This window comes from Oenanthe melanoleuca, chromosome 20 (genome assembly GCF_029582105.1).
Source record: "Oenanthe melanoleuca isolate GR-GAL-2019-014 chromosome 20, OMel1.0, whole genome shotgun sequence".
Lineage (NCBI taxonomy): Eukaryota > Metazoa > Chordata > Aves > Passeriformes > Muscicapidae > Oenanthe > Oenanthe melanoleuca.
In genome coordinates this window covers 400,749-421,315 of record NC_079353.1, presented here as the reverse complement: position 1 = coordinate 421,315, position 20,567 = coordinate 400,749, and the positions used below count along the sequence as shown (strand labels likewise).

The window sequence follows — 20,567 nt, the reverse complement described above, 5'->3', positions numbered from 1 at the left end:
CTACATTTCAGATTCAATACATTTCATTCCCCTGTTCTTCTCTACATTGTGTTTTTAATTTAGGAGCTCTGCCATTTATGACTCCTCTTCCTGTCATGTTTTGCTTCCTCCACATACTCTTCACCACACCTTGGCTCCTGCAACCCCTGTGATTTATTTTATGTCAGTTTTCTTGGCTCATGAGGAACATTTTTTGCCCATTCTCTGGCTTTTTGGTGGTCGGTGCAGAAAATTGCTTTTGCACTGAACCATTCCCCAGTGGTGTGTTGGGGGGAAGGTGGGGAGCAGCATCTCCATTTCACTTTGAATTTTGAAGCCATGATACTGCACTCAGAAAGGCCAGCCACAGCTACCAACCAAACTCTCTTTCCAACTAGATCAGCATTACAAAATCCACCCCCACTTCCTGCAGCAGAATCCTGCTCTCTCATCAGGCCAGTGAAGCAGTTTTGGAAAAGGGAGAAAACATCAGCAGTCAGCAAGGGCTGCGGGTGCTGCCCGGTGCCCGAGGCTGTGCTGCCACCTGGGCTGGGCCACCTGGGCTGGGCCACCTGGGCTGGCCAGGGACATGCCTGGGTCCCCTCCAGGAGCCCCTGAGCCCAGCAAAGGGACATCCCCTCAGTGCCCATCCCCACTGAAGGACAGGAAAGCTGGGGGTCCTTTCAAACAAGAAAGTGACACTTAACGACAAATAAAAACTGGAAAATGTGTTTCCTGTGGCTCTGCTGGTACATTTAGATCAAATTGCTTTTGTGGCTGGAAACTGAGCTGGCTGTGACCCAGAAAGGGCAGACTGGGTTTCTCAGTGCCTTGCACTGAGTTGTTTTTTGAGCCTCGCAATGGGGAATCACTGGGGAGCCCAGCCCAGCGAGATGTGAGGAAGGGCAGAGCTTGTGCCCACAGCCCAGCAGGTCCTGCATGTCTTGCACAATCTCTTCATTGGGTTACATTGGAATTCACTCAGTTAGATTGGTCCAATGCACCAGCAGATGTTTTCTTCCTTTTTAAGAAATGTTTCAATGTCCTGGCACTTTGGGGTGATTACAGCAACATTAGCCATATACTAGTGTACTTAGAGTCTTACATTTTTTGTAACTTTGATTTAATCATTCTTTGTTGAAGTTTATTGACCTCTCCAATTGTTTCTGTAAAACAAATTATTAAAAAAAATCCGTGTCTTTATATGCATGTAATAGTATGAAACTGTGATCAATGTGTGACATTCAGAAACTGTACTGTCTTGTAAAATATGTCCAAATGTCTAAGGGTTTTAAAGCAATGGTCCCTTACTACAGCCTACAGAAATAAATAAAAAGGAATGGAAAAACCTAAAGCCTGCATTGCTCTGCTTTGTGGTCACATACACTGGCCAAAAATCAAACTCCTGTTGGCTGGCACTGAGCTCCTGCCTCAGCTCCTGGCAGCTGCCAGCAGGTTCAGACATTTTTTATTGTTCATGGCTGGGGCCACGAGTCAGGAAAGCTGTGCCAAGCCTGACACCTCCTGTTCTGAGTCTGACAGACCCAGTGCAGAAACCCTCAGTGTATAAACCTTCAATGTATAAACCTCCAGTGCAGAAACCCTCAGTGCAGAAACCCTCAGTGTATAAACCTCCAGTGCATAAACCTCCAGTGCAGAAACCCTCAGTGCAGAAACCCTCAGTGTATAAACCTTCAATGTATAAACCTCCAGTGCAGAAACGCTCAGTGTATAAACCTGCAGTGTATAAACCTCCAGTGCAGAAACCCTCAGTGCAGAAACCCTCAGTGTATAAACCTGCAGTGTATAAACCTTCAGTGCAGAAACCTGGAGTGTATAAACCTCCAGTGTATAAAACTCCAGTGTGTAAACCTTCATTGTATAAACATCCAATGCAGAAACCCTCAGTGTACAAACCTGCAGTGTACAAACCTGCAGTGTATAAACCTTTAGTGTATAAACCTTCAGTGTACAAACCTGCATTGTATAAACCCTTAGTGTACAAACCCTCAGTGTATAAACCTGCAGTGTATAAACCCTTAGTGTACAAACCCTCAGTGTACAAACCTGCAGTGTATAAACCTTCATTGTGCAAGTCATCAGAGCAAAGGCAATTCAAACCGCTCAGGAATATTTTCTAAGTTTATTACATCAAATGTTGTTTTGTATTGGAATGCAATTTCTGTAGGAGCTTCAAAGCTCCAATGTGAAGCCCCTGATTGGTGGAGACCTTGATTTATGGCCAGGAAAAATGAGAAGAACACAGACCAGGTAAGCACATGTTGCATCCAGACCATCCCCTGTTTGTGCAGCTCTGCACTCCACATACCCTGGCAGGTTCCTGCACACACATCCCAGGAAAAAAGCCCAGTGCACTTTGCATTTCCACATCCCATTTCATTCAGCTGCAGAAGAAAACCAGAAAGTTAAATGCACAAAGTGCATGAAATGAGTGCATTAAATGCATAAGTGGTCAAATAGCACAGATTATTTAATGCCATGGTTCTGCATTTGCTTGTGCTCATTCTAAGTTTAGGTCTTTCTAAGAAAAATCTAAATGATCAGATGTTTCATCATGAGCAGTGACAGTCACAGCTAGGAAGGCTAAGGCTGAACATGAAGGGAAGTTTTCAAATGAAGAATTAGAAAGTGGAGAAATTCCTCTTTCACTTTCTGCTAATGACTTCTCCTGTTATTTGTCTGCCAGCCTGAGTATGTAAGCTCATGAGTTATGGCCCAGTATCTGTAATTATACTGTCCAAGGAGGCTTTCTCTATCAGTTTATTTACTTTATCAAGTAAATTAAAATAATGCCTATCTCCCGAGGTGTGGTGGTTCATTATTGTGTCCCAGACCTCTAGATAAGAAATATTTTTGCCCTAGTTAGCACACACTACAGAAATTTGTCTTGCCTTGCCTGGGCCCTTCATCCCACACAAGCCCCACAGCCACACTGCTTTATGGCCAGCCAAGGAGCAGGTGTAGAGATATACAGAGATATAGAGATATAGATATATAGATGCATACATATATAGAGATACAGAGATATGTAGATATATAGAGATACAGAGACATATAGATATATAGTTGCATAGATTAGATATATAGATATACAGATAAACAGATACACAGATATATATAGATAAATAGATATATAGATATACATATATACATATACAGATACATAGATATACAGACATATAGATATACATATATACAGATATATAGAGATATAGATATACAGATATACAGATATATAGATGTACAGATATACAGATACATAGATGTACAGACATACAGATATACATATATATAGATACACAGATATATATAGATACACATATACGTAGCTCTATATGTGTATGCAGTGACTGGAGCAGTGAGTGCAAAGCAGGACCCCCAGCCCAGGCCCCAGTGGCAGCTCAGCTCTGCCTGCTCAGCACCAGCTGCCACAAGTCCCTGGGCCATCACCTGTGTATTCCATTTCCTACCAGCACCTCAGCAAAAGGCTCAGCTTTTCAATATCTTTTCATCATTTCAGAAGAGAAAGTAATAATATAAATAATTTACAAAGTGTTTATAAAATATTGATTAGATGCTTCCATACTGCCTCTTTCTACTGACTTCCCTCCCTCCCTACTTTCTGTAAGGAAATTGGGCTACTGAGAGATGCAGCATCATTATCATTTAGCAGGCAAGAGCATTTAGAGGTAAATTTGCCCCAGAGTATCATTTCCAACATCCAGGCACAAGCTGAGACTAATGCATGACAGCAAGGAAAGTTTGTGGTTTCTGGCTGGAAACACAAGTACTGAGCAATAACCTGAGTCTGGAAAAATAAAAGCAAATATGTGCAATACTGCATCATTGAGTTTAATCCTTATAATTTAACAATTAACCCACATTATTAATCAAATTTTTTAAGATTTTTATCTTTTCTATCTCTAGATTTAGATCTATAGATCTAAATACATTTATTTATATATCTATTTGCTTTATAGATACATACCGACATAAGAGATATACATCTTAATCTATAGAAAATAGATTTAGATTTTTTAAAAAATAATAGTTTACACTTTGCTATACCCAGTACCATTTTTTTAATGTTGGCAGGTGTGGTTGGTAATAACTGGAGCTAAAATGAATTGTGCAAGCCCACAATGACATGCTGTAAATGCTGTTTGGCTGCCTTGGTGAGAATGGAGTTGGGAGGAGCAGACAGGTGAGAATGAGAATGGTGCTGGGAGGAGCAGACAGGTGAGAGTGGTGCTGGGAGGAGCAGACAGGTGAGAATGAGAATGGTGCTGGAAGAGCAGACAGGTGAGAGTGGTGCTGGAAGAGCAGACAGGTGGGAGTGGTGCTGGGAGGAGCAGACAGGTGGGAGTGGTGCTGGAAGAGCAGACAGGTGAGAGTGGGCCTGGGAGGAGCAGACAGGTGGGAATGGTGCTGGAAGAGCAGACAGGTGAGAGTGGGCCTGGGAGGAGCAGACAGGTGAGAGTGGTGCTGGAAGAGCAGACAGGTGGGAGTGGTGCTGGAAGAGCAGACAGGTGGGAGTGGTGCTGGAAGAGCAGACAGGTGAGAGTGGTGCTGGAAGAGCAGACAGGTGGGAGTGGTGCTGGAAGAGCTGACAGGTGAGGGTGGTGCTGGGAGGAGCAGACAGGTGAGAGTGGTGCTGGGAGGAGCAGACAGGTGGGAGTGGTGCTGGAAGAGCAGACAGGTGAGAGTGGGCCTGGGAGGAGCAGACAGGTGGGAATGGTGCTGGGAGGAGCAGACAGGTGAGAATGAGAATGGTGCTGGAAGAGCAGACAGGTGGGAATGGTGCTGGGAGGAGCAGACAGGTGGGAATGGTGCTGGAAGAGCAGACAGATGGGAATGGTGCTGGAAGGAGCAGACAGGTGGGAATGGTGCTGGGAGGAGCAGACAGGTGAGAGTGGTGCTGGGAGGAGCAGACAGGTGGGAATGGTGCTGGGAGGAGCAGACAGGTGAGAGTGGTGCTGGGAGGAGCAGACAGGTGGGAGTGGTGCTGGAAGAGCAGACAGGTGGGAATGGTGCTGGGAGGAGCAGACAGGTGGGAATGGTGCTGGAAGAGCAGACAGGTGAGAATGGTGCTGGAGAGCAGACAGGTGGGAATGGTGCTGGGAGGAGCAGACAGGTGGGAGTGGTGCTGGAAGAGCAGACAGGGATGAGGGGCAGTGGGGCAGAGCTGGGGCTGCCCCAGCACGGGCAGGTGGAAATGCAGAGCTGAGCACAGCCATGCAGTGATGGCCTCAGCACCTGAGCCCTCCCACAGCCTCAGGGACAGAACACTCCAGGGCTTTCTCTCTTTGCTTTCCACATTAGCTAGTTCGGTTTCCAGTAACATTTTCAGGCAAACAAATGTTTCTGAGGCATCTCAGGAAGGAGAAAGGCTGTATGGAAAAGCAGACCACCAGCTGCTCCCCTGGGAGCCCAGCAGAAAGGAACAGCTGATTTCTCATTAATGGAAATGAGCTCGTTATCTGGGCTGCCTTCAGACTGGGTTCAGCAGTTCAGAGCCTCTATTCCAGGAAATACAGGATTTATATAACAGAAGGAGAAAGTGAAGGAAGGATTCTGTGAGTGCCAGTTTCCCAGCTGAATCCTTCTGCTGCTCTGGGTCAGGTGGGGGAGCTGAGATGGGATGTGCTGGGCCTCACCCTGAGCTGCAGGAAGGTTTTGCAGACACTCAGCTGTTTAAAGGGCATTCCCAGGGAATCCAGCACCCCAGCCTGTTTTGCACTTTTATTAACATATGCCCACATCAGGACAAGTCTGTGCAGCTGCTACTCTCATAAGTTCCAGAATGAGCTCACCAAAGAGCATTTCTTGGAGTTCTTCCCCAACCTCTGCTGGAATACTGAGCCATATTAAGTCCACTGGACACATTAAATCCATCTCTCCTGTTGTTTATCTCCCTCATTCACTCTCCCTTCAGAGAAGAATCCCCCAGAAGCTTTATCAAAGCTTTTTTTTTTTTTTTTTTTTCATATCATTCTCTGCCTGAAACAAGAATTTTCTCCACCATGGGTGACAAAGCCTGGTATCTCTCTTTTCCTGGCTCTTACTTAAGGTATTAAGATCCATATCCCCAACACAAGCCATGCTGGGACTTCTAATTGGGTTTTCCTCCCACTGTAACTCCCTCTACCATCTGCTCCTTTTCTTTCTCAGATGATGCATCCCCCAGTCACTGAGCAGTGCCATGGCAAGGCAGCCCAGCCCTGGGGCTCTGCAGAGCATCTTCCCTCTAGCCAGGCTCAGCTCTGGGGCTCCAAGGAATAACCCCTGGACAGCAGGGTCACTGCTGCTCACAGCCCAGCCCTGAGGGGCTCTGCCCATGGCTCAGCTCTGGGCTCCAGGGATCACTGGCACAGCAGGGTCACTGCTGCTCTCACAGCCCAGCCCACACTCCTGCCTGGGCTCTGCCTCCAGCTCTGCCACAGCTCTCTTTGAGAAGGAGGAGAAGCCCCAGTGCCCCTGGAGCCCAGAGCAAACCCATCTTTAACCAGCAGCAGAGCTGTTTAACCTCTGGCACAAGCAATTCTCCTTCTCAGCTGAAATCACCATCCCCAGCACCAACCAAGGGCTCTGAGCCCCTGCTGGGATAATTGCAGCCCCAGGCTGCAGCAGGATGCAGGAGCTGCTTTCCTCTGCTCCATCTGAGGAGACACAATCTGCAGGAAGCATGGCTGCTCCTCCTGGCCCCTTTCCAGACCTCCAGTCATGTCAGAGCCGAGCTACAGCAAAGGAAAATACATTAGAATTTGAAAAGGGTACATAAGTGATTCTTGCTCATTGGGAAACTTGAAGCTAATGTTGCCTGCAGCTATTACTAGTGTTTTCAGAAATAATTCATTAGCTGCAGAAATCTTCTCTTATTTCTTGGGAAATGAAACAAAAAATTCTGTGTTTTACTTCCCTTGTTGATTCCTTCCTTTCCAAATCCTCCAGCACTCTCCAGGCTGAGGCAGGTCTCAGACCAGGGACACTCTGTGAGCTCCTGGCCAGCTGTGATGAGATGGCTCCTCCAGGTCTCACATTTACTCAGGGTTCTCTGGGCAGGGCTTTCCCTGCTGAGCCCCCCTGGCAGAGGAGCAGCAGGAGGTTCAGAGGTGGCTCTGGCTGCACACAGGGACTGCAGCAGAGGCACAGCCAGCACTGAGCCAGGAACCAGGGACAGCTTTCACCCCAGTGACCTCACAGATCCATTTTTCATGGGTAAGGAGGACCTTGGAAGATTTTTTTTCTCTGCACTTCAGTGCTTTTTGGTTTGGTCCCAGAAGAAAAGCAACACATGCAACTGAATGAGAGAGCAGGAGAGAGAATTTTGTAGATTTTGTCTCAAAGGAAACACACCAGGGGTTGAAGTCGAGCTTCATGTGCCAAGTATTTTGGTCAACCTCATATTATCTAAAAAATACAAAACTAAATTTATTGTAATTTGTGTAAGGCTCTGAAGAATGGGAGGCCCTTCTGAAAGTCTTGAAGAGCACAAAAGCTGTGAAGTGCAAGTACCCTGCAGCTGGGGCTGCCCCTGTGTGCCCCCTGTGCCCGGGAGGGCAGGGCTGCACTGGGGAGTGGAGCTGTGCCCAGCACAGGCAGTGGGAGCTCTGTCTGTGCCTCTCACACAGCCCCCTGTGCCCCCTGAGCCCCTGTGCCCCCCCTGTGCCCCCTGTGTGCCCCCTGAGCCCCCTGTGTGCCCTTGGCACAGACACAGCCCCCTGTGTGCCCCCTGTGTGCCCCTGGCACAGACAGACCCCTGTGTGCCCCCTGTGTGCCCCCTGTGTGCCCCCTGTGTGCCCCCTGAGCCCCTTCAGCCCCCTGTGCCCCCTGTGTGCCCCTCTGTGTGCCCCCTGAGCCCCCCTGTGCCCCCTGTGTGCCCCTGGCACAGAGAGACCCCTGTGTGCCCCCTGTGTGCCCCCTGAGCCCCCTGTGTGCCCCTGGCACAGACAGACCCCTGTGTGCCCCCTGAGCCCCCCTGTGCCCCCTGTTCCCCCTTTTGCCCCCTGCCCCCTGGGGGTGCCCTCCCTCCCCCGTGCCCCTCCCCACTCCCACACTGCTGATGTCTCTGCTGGCACCTGGAAGGGAACTCTCATTTTTTCTCCTCAGTGCTGTGGCAGAGCAATTAGCTCGGGTTCAATTGCTGGGACTTTTCCACCTGTGTTAATAGCCAGAATTGCTTTCAAAGACAGACTGCACTGTTTTGAATTTGGAGAGAGATTGCTATCCCTTTTAATTACATTTACTGTCTCCAATGAGACAATTATAAGCATTTCAAGAGCTCCCAGCCAGCAGCTTCCCACTGTATGAGAGCACAGGAGAAAAAGGCATCCCCACACCCCCTTTCCTTTCCTCTGCCACCCACCGAGTTCTCTGAGCAGTTCAGTGTGTCCTGGCAGGGGTCCCAGCAGGGCCAGAGCCCCTCCTGCAGCCCTGCCCTGCCCCAGCTGCTGCCCGAGCACAAACTGCAGCCCGGGGCAGGAGTGAAAACAGCGGCACACCCACCCACTGCCCTCCCCTGGGCCAGGGCTGCAGCCACCCACCCACTGCCCTCCCCTGGGCCAGGGCTGCACCCACCCACCCACTGCCCTCCCCTGGGCCAGGGCTGCAGCCACTGATGTCCCTGGGGTGGAGAGACAGTGCCTCGAGCAGCAGCACAGGAGCGCCTGCAGCACCAGTCTGGCACTCCAGGGACTCCAGTGACTCCAGTGACTCCAGTGACTCCAGTGGCTCCAGTGACACTCCAGTGACACTCCAGTGACTCCAGTGACACTCCAGTGACTCCAGTGGCACTCCAGTGACACTCCAGTGACTCCAGTGACACTCCAGTCACTCCAGTGACTCCAGTGACTCCAGTGACTCCAGTGACACTCCAGTGACACTCCAGTGACTCCAGTGACACTCCAGTGACTCCAGTGACTCCAGTGACTCCAGTGACACTCCAGTGACACTCCAGTGACTCCAGTGACTCCAGTGGCACTCCAGTGACTCCAGTGACAGTCCAGTGACTCCAGTGGCACTCCAGTGACTCCAGTGACTCCGGTGACACTCCAGTGACACTCCAGTGACTCCAGTAACACTCCAGTGACACTCCAGTGACTTCAGTGACTCCAATGACTCCAGTGACACTCCAGTGAGTCCAGTGACACTTCCAGTGACACTCCAGTGACTCCAGTGACTCCAGTGACACTCCAGTGACACTCCAGTGACTCCAGTGACTCCAATGACTCCAGTGACACTTCCAGTGACACTCCAGTGACACTCCAGTGACTCCAGTGACACTCCAGTGACACTCCAGTGACACTTCCAGTGACACTCCAGTGACACTCCAGTGACACTCCAGCTCTCACAAAGGTCACTGACTTTGGCCCTAGAAACTTTTCTGGGAAATGAGCTGCAGGCTCAGGTTCCTGCCATGTTCCTGAGCACTGGCTCCTTCCAGCTGGAAATCCTCTCTGCTCCTGTAACCAGAGCCATTTAATCTTAAGCAGCATCAAATGTTGTTATTGTAAGATTGCATAGCTCTGCAGATAAATACTGCATTGACATTCCTGTGAAATGAAGTAAAACACTCTGGTCAAGAATGGAAGTTTATTTAAGGCAATATAAAAATATTGCCATTAATCCAGGATTCTTGTAGCCTGCTGGAGAACAGGCACTGTAGGCAGGATGGACTGAAAGGCTCCCCATGTGCAGCTGCCACAGAGTCCCAGGGCACCTTACACGAGCAGAAAGGGCACAGACACACAGACGTGCTGGGATATCCAGAGCCCGTGGACTGCTGCCAGCAGAGCACAGAAAGCAGCAGGAAGGGGGAGAACCTGACCAAGACTGAGCCTGGGAGCAGCAGCAAGCAGAGAGTCAGAGCTCTCAGGGCCTGCCCAGCCCCGCACAGCACAAGGGAGATGCACATTCCTGCAGCTGCAAACATCACCCAGCTGGGATTTCTCCAGAATTCCTCCAGGACTGGCATACCTGGTCTGTGATGCCAAGAGACCAGGGCAGAAAGAGCTGGAACTCCTGGGAACAATGGATTTCCAGCCAACCTGGAAATATCAACTGGTTTTCAAACCAAAATCATTTCATTGATGTTTCTTTTTTTCCTTACAGCTTCTAGATAATGTGTGCAAGTCTTTGCTAAGGCTCAGAGCTGGCAGGGCAGCCCTGGCACAGCACACTCTGTGTGCTGAAGGTTCCATCACACAGCCCAGGTGTGCAAGGTGCTGCCCACACCCACCCCACCCCTGGGGAGGCGTCTCCAGGAGCCAGCAGCACCCAGGGCTTGCCTTCCCCTGGCCAAACGTCAATCACTGACTAGAAATGATCCTCCCAGACCTTTTCTGACTGAACCTTGCTGCTTTGACACCCTAGTTCAGGAGCTGCCACTGTAACTGTGAGAACAGTGGTGATGCAGAAAACCAGCAGTGGCAGCAACGACAACAAAATCCCAAATCCCCAGTTAAGAGCAGAATTTAATGGGATCAGTGGGGGGCTGGAGGAGCTGCTCCCTGCACACAGAGCATCCTCCTGGGGGCCCAGGGCTGAGGAGATGGAGCAGGAGAGCTGAGCATGGCAAGGGCCAGCCCTGCCTCCTGCTGCAGCTGGCACAGCTGGGGACACACCAGTGCTGAGCCTGCACCAAATTAGTGACACCCTCAGGTAAGGGCAGGAGCAATAATGAGCATTTGCTACTCAGACCTTTTGGGGAATGAGTGTGCTTTTCAAGAAAAGGGGAAAAATGTAAAAGTCAGTGATCTTAATATTTAGTGACTCAAAGTACTCAAAATTAAGAATTAAGGACAAAAAATATTTGGAAAGCTAGAGATAACAGAATAGTCTAAGTCATGGAGAAGTATTGCTAACTCCTGCCATTCCAGCAGAACATGCTCAACTCACAGAAGGAACAGTTTGCCCTTAGAGCAATACAGCTATTTAAGAAAATTACAATTTTTGTTGTTTTTTTCTTTACCTGTGGTTCCATTTCTGGGCATATTTTATCTCTTGTTTCTAAATATGCAAGGGCTCTTTCCTTATGGAAATTTTCAGATAAATGCAATCCCACATACCAGGACACTCATGTAAAAATGGTCTTTTAACACTTTCTGTTTCAAATGCTTAGAACAGGGTTAGGGTGAGGAAAAGCACAAATCCCCCATGGCCCCCCCTCTCTCCATCCCATACCAATGAAAGATTTCTTTACAAAATAAAATCACATGGGCTCTTCAGCAGGTCATAAAAGGATCTGAATTTTTTGCTTGAGTTTTCATCATTAAAAACTGAGCTCCTCAGCTGGAGAACAGGAGGAAGTGTGGGCAGATCAGTGAGTTTCCTTTGCTGGGGCATGGACCCCACTCAGCAGGGCTGGGCTGATGCTGCAGTGCCAGAGCCCAGGAGGGCTCCTGGAGGAGGGGGACACCCCTGGCCCTGCTGCTTGCTGTGGGAGATGTTCTCCTGGTGATCCCCAGCGGTGAAAGGTTAGATGTTCTCCTGGTGATCCCCAGTGGTGAAAGGTTTTTGGGTTGCCATGGGAACGGCTGTCATCTCCAGAGAACAGCCTCTCCCCCATGCCAGGCTGCCTTGCTTGCTCACAGCACAAAGCCACTCTCCAGGAGCATTTAGCCTTGGATTTCCAACAGTTTCATTTTTCCAAAAGCCAGGGAGTAGAAATTATGGAGATCACAATGATGAATGGGGATAAAACTCCTGAGGGAAACAGGCAGGATCCAGTAAGTGTCAGCACCATGAGCTAATTTTCATTTGCAGGGAAAGTGATCTGACAACATCATTATCTGCTTCTCCTCAGAAGGCTCAGTCCTGCTCTCTCTCACACTGCCCCAGGGATTCCCCACAGGATCTGCCTGCACAGTCACACCGGGTGGAGCTGGAGCCAGCACCCTGCACAGCCCTTTTCACTTGTGCTGATGCAGAGACATTTGCAGTGCCTGTGTCACCAAGAGACAGCCTGTGCAGAATCACAGCTGCTGCCAGGGTCCCTGGGGCTGCACCTTCCATCCTCCTGCATCTGCAGGCTACAGTGACAGCAGGGAAGGCCTGGCAGTCCTGCAGTGCCACCAGCCCTTGACAGGACCGTGTGTTACCAGCTCTCAGGCATGAGGCAGCAGAAAAGAAAACCCTTGTGGAAGATTCCAGGTTTTTTAAAAACTAGTACACAAAAACTGCATCCTTTATAGCTTCAATATTTAATTCTGAAAGAACTTGCTAAAAGCTGGGTTTCCCATGATCAACAGCTTGGGTAGATTTTGAAAATGAAGAACTCTTCCAGTAGCTGTTTCCATTCTGCTCCTGAAATAACCTCCTGCCTCTTCAGGAGCAGGTGGCTCAGTAAGGGGCAGCACAAAGAAAACCTCCCAGTGACAAAATGCTGCTCTCATTACAGAGCACCAAGAAATGAAACTGCCTTTCAGCTGGGCAGAGATCCTCACTGCAGAAGCCAAATGACCTGCTCCAGAGATTTATCCCACGGCACCTCTGGGGATCACACCCCTGCATTCAGACACCACCAAGTGCTCCTGAGAGGCCACAAGTTGGTGACAGGTTATGTGACACAGTGAAGCACAAGACCTTTTGGTTTTCTCCTTAAAATCATCCTCCTCTGGGACGGTATCCATCCCCTCTCATCCCCTGCACTCTCTGCTGCTCACACCATCCCCTCTCATCCCCTGCACCCTCTGCTGCTCACACCATCCCCTCTCCATCTCTCACACTCTCTGTGGCTCCTCCCTTTGGCCATACACCCACCAGTCCCTTTCTCTTGACTCATCAAAAACTCTTCAGCCCTGAATGCTGGCAGTTACCCACCAGATTATCGAAAGATTACCATCAAAAACAGATGAGAAAGGAATTTATTTTTTTTTTTTGCTGGATTTGACTCCAGCATACCTCAGGAGCCATTAAAAATGGAAGAACAGCTGCCAGAACAGCAGCTCCTAAGGAGAATGATCCAGCTGGCTATGCTACCTCTCTACAGAATTACCCTGAATTTTCTTCTTAATTCAAAATGCAAGCAGCTTAGAGAGATTACAGCCACTCCTGTGAATTATTTAGCTATTCAGCACAAAGCAAAGGGCTTTACTGTAACTTTTTATTCAAAGAGGCTTGCTCTAAAATATTGATCACAACAGATGTTATACCTTGCTGAACACTGAAGTGGGATTTATAAATCTCCTTTTTGCAAGTGACTATGCTATTGTGCTAAGACTAGGTATGGACAGAGTTCCCATTTCAGGGAAACTGCTGCAAAGATGTTTATAGAAAAATGGAAAATAACATTAGAAGACAGGTTAACACCTTCAGCATGTACAATTTTGGAGGCATGGGCACTACATCAGCTTGGCCATAATGTGCTAAAATGTTCAAAAAATATAAGAAATAGAACGTTAGCTTCTTTATACATCACTAGATGTCTGCAGCAAAGAACAGGCATCTCATTTCCTTGGCGGTGGTCAGATACTGTCACCTTGGAAATCGCACGTGTGGCAAATCACAAAGGAGAGGAAGGAAGAGCAGAAGGCAGCAGCTATGGGGTCTAGGAAGCTGGAATTTCCTGTGTGACTTCAAGTAAGTCACTCAAGCAATGCATGTCTCGCTGCTGCTCTAGAACAGGAAGGACATTCAAAAGGAGATTGCAATTCTCAGCTAATTAGCTCAGGCAAACCAGAGGCAGGCACAGCTCTGCACAATTCCCTGAGGGGCAGTAGCAGAGCACAGTCCCAGGCCCAGCACTCATGCTAATGCAGCAGCTAACACATGGGTTTAAAAGAATATAATCACCATGCAGTCAAAATATGCCTGGGTCTTTGGAAATAGGGATGTTAAAACTCTCTCTTTGGGAATAGGAATGTGTACGATAATTTCTATTAAAAGCAACATCAGACAGAGAAATAATCTATGCTATTTTTCATTCAAATGTGCATGGCACCAAGAAACAGATCTGTTAGAGGAAGGTAAACATTTGCTTAAACATACCAGCCCAGAGAGTGACTCCAGGCTCCAGTTTAGAAAGTTACCAACAGCAAGGTCTGTTTCTGCAGAGCCCCCGCACGGCACCGAGCAGGGACAGGGCAGGGCAGAACAGGGACTGAGCAAGGACAGGGCAGGGACAGGGCAGGGACTGAGCAGAGACAGAGCAAGGACAGGGCAGGGACTGATCAGGGACAGGGCAGGGACAGAGCAGGGACAGACTGTGGCTGTGCAGGGACAGAGCAGGGACAGGGCAGGGACAGGGCAGGGACAGACTGTGGCTGTGCAGGGACAGAACAGGGACAGAACAGGGTCCGGCTGTGGCTGTGCAGGGACAGAGCAGGGACAGAGCAGGGACAGAGCAGGGACAGACTGTGGCTGTGCAGGGACAGAGCAGGGACAGGGCAGGGACAGAGCAGGGACAGACTGTGGCTGTGCAGGGACAGAACAGGGACAGAACAGGGTCCGGCTGTGGCTGTGCAGGGACAGAGCAGGGACAGAGCAGGGACAGAGCAGGGACAGACTGTGGCTGTGCAGGGACAGAGCAGGGACACGCTGTGGCTGTTGCTGTGCAGGGACATGTGAGACACAGAGCACACACAGCAGCCACGCTGTGGCTCTGCTGTGCCGGCTCTCCAAGGCAGCTCTCCTCGCACAGGGGCAGCTGCAGCCTTCGTCCAGAATGCACTTCTGACCCCGTCCTCAAATCATGCCGCAGACAAACTCGGGCGCTGGCCAGGGCCAGCAAGTCAGGCTGCTTTAAACTCAGTTAAACCTCCTCCTCCTCCCCACCGCTTACCGAGCACTGAAGTGAGATCTTGTAACCGGCTGTCTGTCCTCCCTGGCTGCTGAGCCCACGCAGGGCATGAACCAGATCCCCAGGCCCCGGGAGGGTCCGTCACAGCTACTCTGGGGCCACTGCAGCAGGTTTGGGGTCACTGCCCTGGGTCTGGGGGCTCTGGGGTCACTGCAGCAGGTCTGGGGTCACTGCAGCAGGTTTTGGGGTCACTGGAGTGAGTTTTGGGGTCACTGTGGTGGCTCTAGTGTCACTGCAGTGGGTTTGGGGTCACTGTGGTGGCTCTGGGGTCACTGCAGCGGGTTTGGGGTCACTGTGGTGGCTCTGGGGTCACTGCAGCGGGTTTGGGGTCACTGTGGTGGCTCTGGGGTCACTGCAGCAGGTTTTGGGGTCACTGCAGCAGGTTTTGGGGTCCGCACAGCGCCCCCTGCCGGCCGGGCCCCCAACCCTGCCCTGCAGCATTCGGGGCGCTCAGGATCAGTGACCTCCCAACCATCTCAAATTTATCCTGGTGCAGAGATTGAAACCTCACCTGAGTAACGGCTCTCAGAGGTAAAACATGCCAAGAACATGTTTCAGCTGCACCTGCCCCTCCAGCTCCCACTGGACAAGCACTCTCCCCTCCCTACAGAATGCTTGCTGGTAGGTCTGCTTATTAAATAAACCAAAGTAATTGTATTAGCAGCAGTTCTGGTCCCTCACCAATAAGCAGTTCCAAAAGATCATGGCTGCTTGCATTAATTGAATGAGAAAAATCTCTACTCAATTTAATTGAGGACTGCTTTGAATGTTGAACAGTAGCTGATTTTCCATCATTGCTGTTTCCTACTAAGCATGTGTGCCAAAGGCCACTATGGGCTCAGACACTAGAAGGCCCAGCCCAGCACCACAGGAAGGGATTAGTTATGCAGAGGCTGAGCACAGCCTGCACTCTCCCCACACCTGCAGCACAGCAGCCACAAGCCCCAGCCAAGCACTGCCACTCCAGGGGGTGTGGAGCTCAGCTGCCATGAGCTCCTGCCTCCTCCCCTGGCTGCAGCAGGCTCTCCAACCCCCCAGACAATTCAGAGATCCAGAACGAGCTGTTAAACATGGGTCAAGAGAATTTCAGTCACCAGCCAAACTCAGTCATTACTAAGATTTTATTGGAAACAGGCTCTGCAGTACAGAAACTGCTGCCAGGGATACACCACTGAAGCTTTCTGCATGCAGGGGAGACCCAAGCCCTCCCTCCCTCTCTCACAAGGCCACCCTCCCACACCTGGCAGCTGCTCTGAGGAAAGGATTCCTTGCCCTTCCTGTGGCAGCATGACAGAGCTGCCAGGCAGGGAATGCAGCCCCTGCAGACAAAAGCACCCAACTGCAAACATGCAGCAAGTTCCAGAACCCATTCCAGTTACATGCCCAGTATCCAGGGGACAAAAAAATACAACACCCTCCATTTAAGTTGGCAGGACACAAATTTATCACTCCTGACAACTCTGGGGGAAGGTCAGAGCCGCTGCAGGCTGATGGGAATGCCGTGGCAGCAGCATGGGAGCAGCAGCACCATCCATCTTCTTTAGCAGAACAACACTGCACTCCAGCAGGGCCCAGGACAACTTTTCATCAACCTCAACCTGTCAAGAGAGCAGCCAACATTTTGTCTATCCACTGTACCCCAGCTTTCAAACCCACCCCAGTCCCCATTAAACCATTAGGTAAGGGCTGCTCTGCACAGAGCAGAAGTTTTCTCCCTGCCAGGCACCCCAAACAGGATGAAATCAGAATTAGTGAAATGCTAACCAGACAGGCAGGTTATCTTCAAGTAACAGAAAGAAAACCAAAAGCAATCCCTCTCTTGCAAACAGACACACTGCTGAAAGTGTGACTTTCATCCACTTCTCAGGACATTGAGAAGCTCCCCTGCAGGGAGGGGACCCCAAAAACTACAGAGAACAAAAGCTCCCACTCTTCAAGAAGTACCTTGTTTTAGCACTGCTTGAATGGGGCAAGACAAAAACATATTTATGCCCTTGAACTTCCCTGAAGGAAACTGAAGTATTTGAACAGGGATTTTCAGGTTTTAACACTTTCAAGGGCTCCTTCTGCAACACTAATGCCCACTCTGCCAAACCTCCAGGGACTTTAACTTGTCAAGGCACTGCAGAAGCAAATTCCTTGGAGAAAGGTGTTCCTGCCCTTTTTCTTTATCAAAGCCCTAGGTGAATTAAAGACTTACCATCCTCCCCTGACAAAGGGGCACATGGTGGAGCAAACCAGACAATGTCCTCATCACCTCTTCACTGTCAGCTGCAGCCCTAACTTCAGGTCTATCCAAGGCTCAGCCCCTCAACTCCTGCCTTCACAGTACCCTGGGGATAAAGCCAAAGGGAACCATCAATATTTTAATATTCCAGTATTAAGATTCTCACTCCAGTATTTTGGGTATTTGTAAACACCAGGCTGTAGGACACAGCAGCACTTCCCTGCTGGTGCATCAGACATGATCTGGCTTGAAGAGCAAAGAAATCAACACTGTCGCTCTGATGGGGAAAAAATTCAGTCATCACTTACACCAGCAAGTATGGTCTTGAGGAATAAACCAGAAGCAATTCCCTTGCAGAAAGGTATTTCTGCTCCTCTCATTTTTCCCCTCTTCTTTTTAAATTTAATTTAACATGTGATTCACACTTACTTCAAAGACTTATTACTTGCTAGAGGTTCAGGCATGGTGGAGCAGAGCAGACAGCTGCCCACATCACACACTTCTTCATTGTCAGCTGCAGCCTTAACTTCAGGTCTCCCCAAGGCTCAGCCCCTCAACTCCTGCCTTCACAGTGCCCTGGGGATAAAGCCAAAGGGAACCATCAATATTTTAATATTCCAGTATTAAAATTATCACTCCAATATTTTGGGCATTTGGTAAACACCAGGCTGTAGGACACAGCAGCACTTCCCTGCTGGTGCATCAGACATGATCTGGCTTGAAGAGCAAAGAAATCAACACTGTCGCTCTGATGGGGAAAAAATTCAGTCATCACTTACACCAGCAAGTCCCTGGGAGCTGTGGCTGCACACCAGGGCAGCTGTGCCACACTCCCATGTCCATGATAGAACTATGGGCAATGAGGGAATTCATGTAAATCCTTCCCCCAAAACGTGGCTGCTTGGCGTGCTCTAAGGTACACAGAACAGGGAAATATTCCCCCAAAAAAAAAATACAACACCGAAGTAAGGGGGCTCTAGAGCAGAGCTCAAGACAGCCAAGACATTTAACAGAAAAAGAGGGGTCAGACAGATATTAACCGGTTATTTTTGCCTTTGCAGCCCCAGGCCCGGTGTCCATGTGAGGCCGCTGTGCCGGCCGGGAGCGCGCCGAGCCCGGGCCGGGAGCGCGCCGAGCCCGGGCCGGGAGCGCGCCGAGCCCGGGCCGGGAGCGCGCCGAGCCCGGGCCGGGAGCGCGCCGAGCCCGGGCCGGGAGCGCGCCGAGCCCGGGCCGGGAGCGCGCCGAGCCCGGGCCGCAGGAGCCCCGCACCGCTCCCGGGGTCCTGCAGGAGGGACCCTCGGCTGGCAGCTCTCCGCACACCAGCCCGGCCCAGGTAACCCAGCAGCCCCGGGAACAGCCGATACAAACCCGAGCGGCCGCAGCTCGGCACGAACAGTTCCACACTCACCGCCCGGCCCTGCCGCCGCACGCCGCGGACGCGCCCTCATGGCGGCCCGGCTCCGGCTCCGGCACCGCTCCGCAGGCCTCGGGCTCCGCCGCGCCTGCGGGAAACAAAGCACAGTGAGCACCGGGAGCGGCGGGGGGCAGCACCGGCCCGCGGCCCCTCCGCTGGGCGTCAGACACGGCCTGGCTTGGACAGCGATGGTCAGCACTGTCGCTCCGACGGGGAAAGAGTCATCACCAATACCAGCGAGCGGCGCGGGACCCACCGGGAAGGGCGGCCCGGGGCCGGAGAGGCGCCCTGGGGACAGCCGCGGGCACATGGCGGGGCGGGGGGCTCGGGGGCGCGCAGCCGGCTCCGCCCGCCCCGGGGAGCGGCAGAGGGGAATCCCGGACCCTCCCAGCCCCGCCAGACCCGCACTCACCTCGCCGACCCGGAGAAAAAGGCTGCGGAGCTGCGCGCGGTGCAATTTATGGGCCCACAGGCCCCGCCCCGGGCCCGCCCGCGCTGAGGGGCCGCGCCGCGCCGCGCCGGGCGGGGCCGCGGGGAGCCGCTGCCGCGGGGCCGGGAGCGGGGCGGGCTGACGGAGGGGCCGGGCCGCCCTGCCCTGCCCTATCCTGTCCTATCCTGTCCTGTCCTGCCCTCCCGTCTCTGCCGCTGTCGCTGTCGCTGCCGCCGGCTCGGCGCCGGGCAGGCGGTGCCGCCATTTCGCGGCGCCGCACGGGGTCGGGCCGGTGAGGGCGGCCGGGGCGAGCAGCACAACCCCGGGTATCGGTACGTGTGCTGTCCATTACTGGGATGGGCGAGCGTGGCTTTCGACACCCAATTTTCTTTTACAAAACAAAATAAAAAACAACAGTTAAGAGCTGCTGCAGCGCCGCCATCCATCGCGGCCGTGCTCTGTTCGCTGTGCCCGCTCGGCCCAGCCCGGCTCCTGCTGTTCCCGGAGCTCTGCCTGGGCTACACAGCTGCCCGTCACCTCCGTGCCCGTCCCCTCTCCGTGCCCGTCCCCTCTCCGTGCCCGTCCCCTCTCCGTGCCCATCTCTCCATGTCCGTCACCTCCGTGCCCATCATCTTTCCATGTCCGTCACCTCCGTGCCTATCCCCTCTCCATGCCCATCCCCTCTCCATGCCCATCTCTCCGTGCCCATCATCTCTCCGTGCCCCATCCCCTCTCCGTGCCCGGCGGGCTCAGGAGGCAGGAATTCTGTCTCTGCAATAACAGCAGCCCAGGAGATGGGGGTGGAATGGAGTCCCAGGGCCACGGGCAGGGAGAAGAGCAAAGCCAGAGGCCTGTACATCAGTCCGGACTCAGCACAGGAGAGGAACAGCTGAGTCCTGCAGGAAGGAGCTCTGAATCATGCCATGGCTCCGTGCTTTGTTCCTTATACACGCTGCTTAATCCAGCTCCTCTTAAAATGCTTTTTCAGAGTTAAGTGTGTTTGTAGGCAACTAATTTTTGAAAGTAGCTTATGAAACGGGACTTGTGGAATAAATCTCAGTGCTGTTAATCCAAGTTCCAGAACACCAAAAGATGAAAAGACAATCAAAGGAAGGGTATTTTAAGAGGATTATAGGGAAAACTAATCTTGTTACACTGCAAACCTCTGTCACATGCACAACACAAAAGGAACTGTAAACGTGATTTGTGTTGCCTAGCTTGGCAAGGAAGGGAAAGTGGGGAGGTCTGAGATAGGAAATAGCTGCAGCAAAACTTAGTATTAAATTTATTGGATTTTATGTTTGGGTTTTATTCTCCTTGGCAAAACCAGGTAGAAAAGCCCTCACAGGGACTCACTCTCAGCATCTTCCCTGTGCCAGCTCACGAGTGCCAGCACAGAATCATTCTTTTCTCTGGGCAGGGGAGACAGGAAAAGATTAAATGTTCCTAAATTGCTAAACAAGGCCTTGGTAGATTAAATGTTTCATGTGCCATCCTCTTAACTGCTACACTGGTATGTTCAGGGTTCTTTTAAAATCAGGACTATGAAGAAATCCACACTTTTTTTGGGATATAACCTCTGCTTTCCCAACATAATAACCTAAACCAGAAAATCAGCACCAGATGCCTACAATATTCTTGACATTTCTAATACAGATTGTGATTTTCCAGCAAATGGACTTTATTAAAAAATAGAGAT

General features: G+C 51.1%; 1 long non-coding RNA gene and 2 other non-coding genes across 6 annotated transcripts in view; all 3 read right to left on the bottom strand.

Moving 5' to 3' along the window:
- Positions 1 to 18,841, bottom strand: part of LOC130261511 (uncharacterized) — a 284,970-nt gene extending 266,129 nt beyond the window's left edge. Inside the window, exons 1-4 of one of the 4 annotated variants that reach the window (XR_008841997.1) lie at positions 17,689 to 18,152; positions 17,454 to 17,600; positions 16,998 to 17,130; positions 16,358 to 16,395 (exon numbers count right to left, since the gene is read on the bottom strand). This is a non-coding gene — a long non-coding RNA (uncharacterized LOC130261511). Of the gene's footprint in view, positions 1 to 16,217; positions 16,396 to 16,997; positions 17,131 to 17,453; positions 18,153 to 18,392 lie in introns of those variants that run through there. The other 3 variants (XR_008841995.1, XR_008841996.1, XR_008841994.1) reach the window with 3 other exon arrangements.
- Positions 17,247 to 17,338, bottom strand: LOC130261545 (small nucleolar SNORD12/SNORD106). Its single transcript, XR_008842001.1, has one exon. It is a non-coding gene; the product is annotated as a small nucleolar SNORD12/SNORD106 (small nucleolar RNA).
- LOC130261544 (small nucleolar SNORD12/SNORD106) lies at positions 17,718 to 17,809 on the bottom strand. The gene has a single exon (XR_008842000.1). It is a non-coding gene; the product is annotated as a small nucleolar SNORD12/SNORD106 (small nucleolar RNA).
- Positions 18,842 to 20,567: the final 1,726 nt, after the last annotated feature.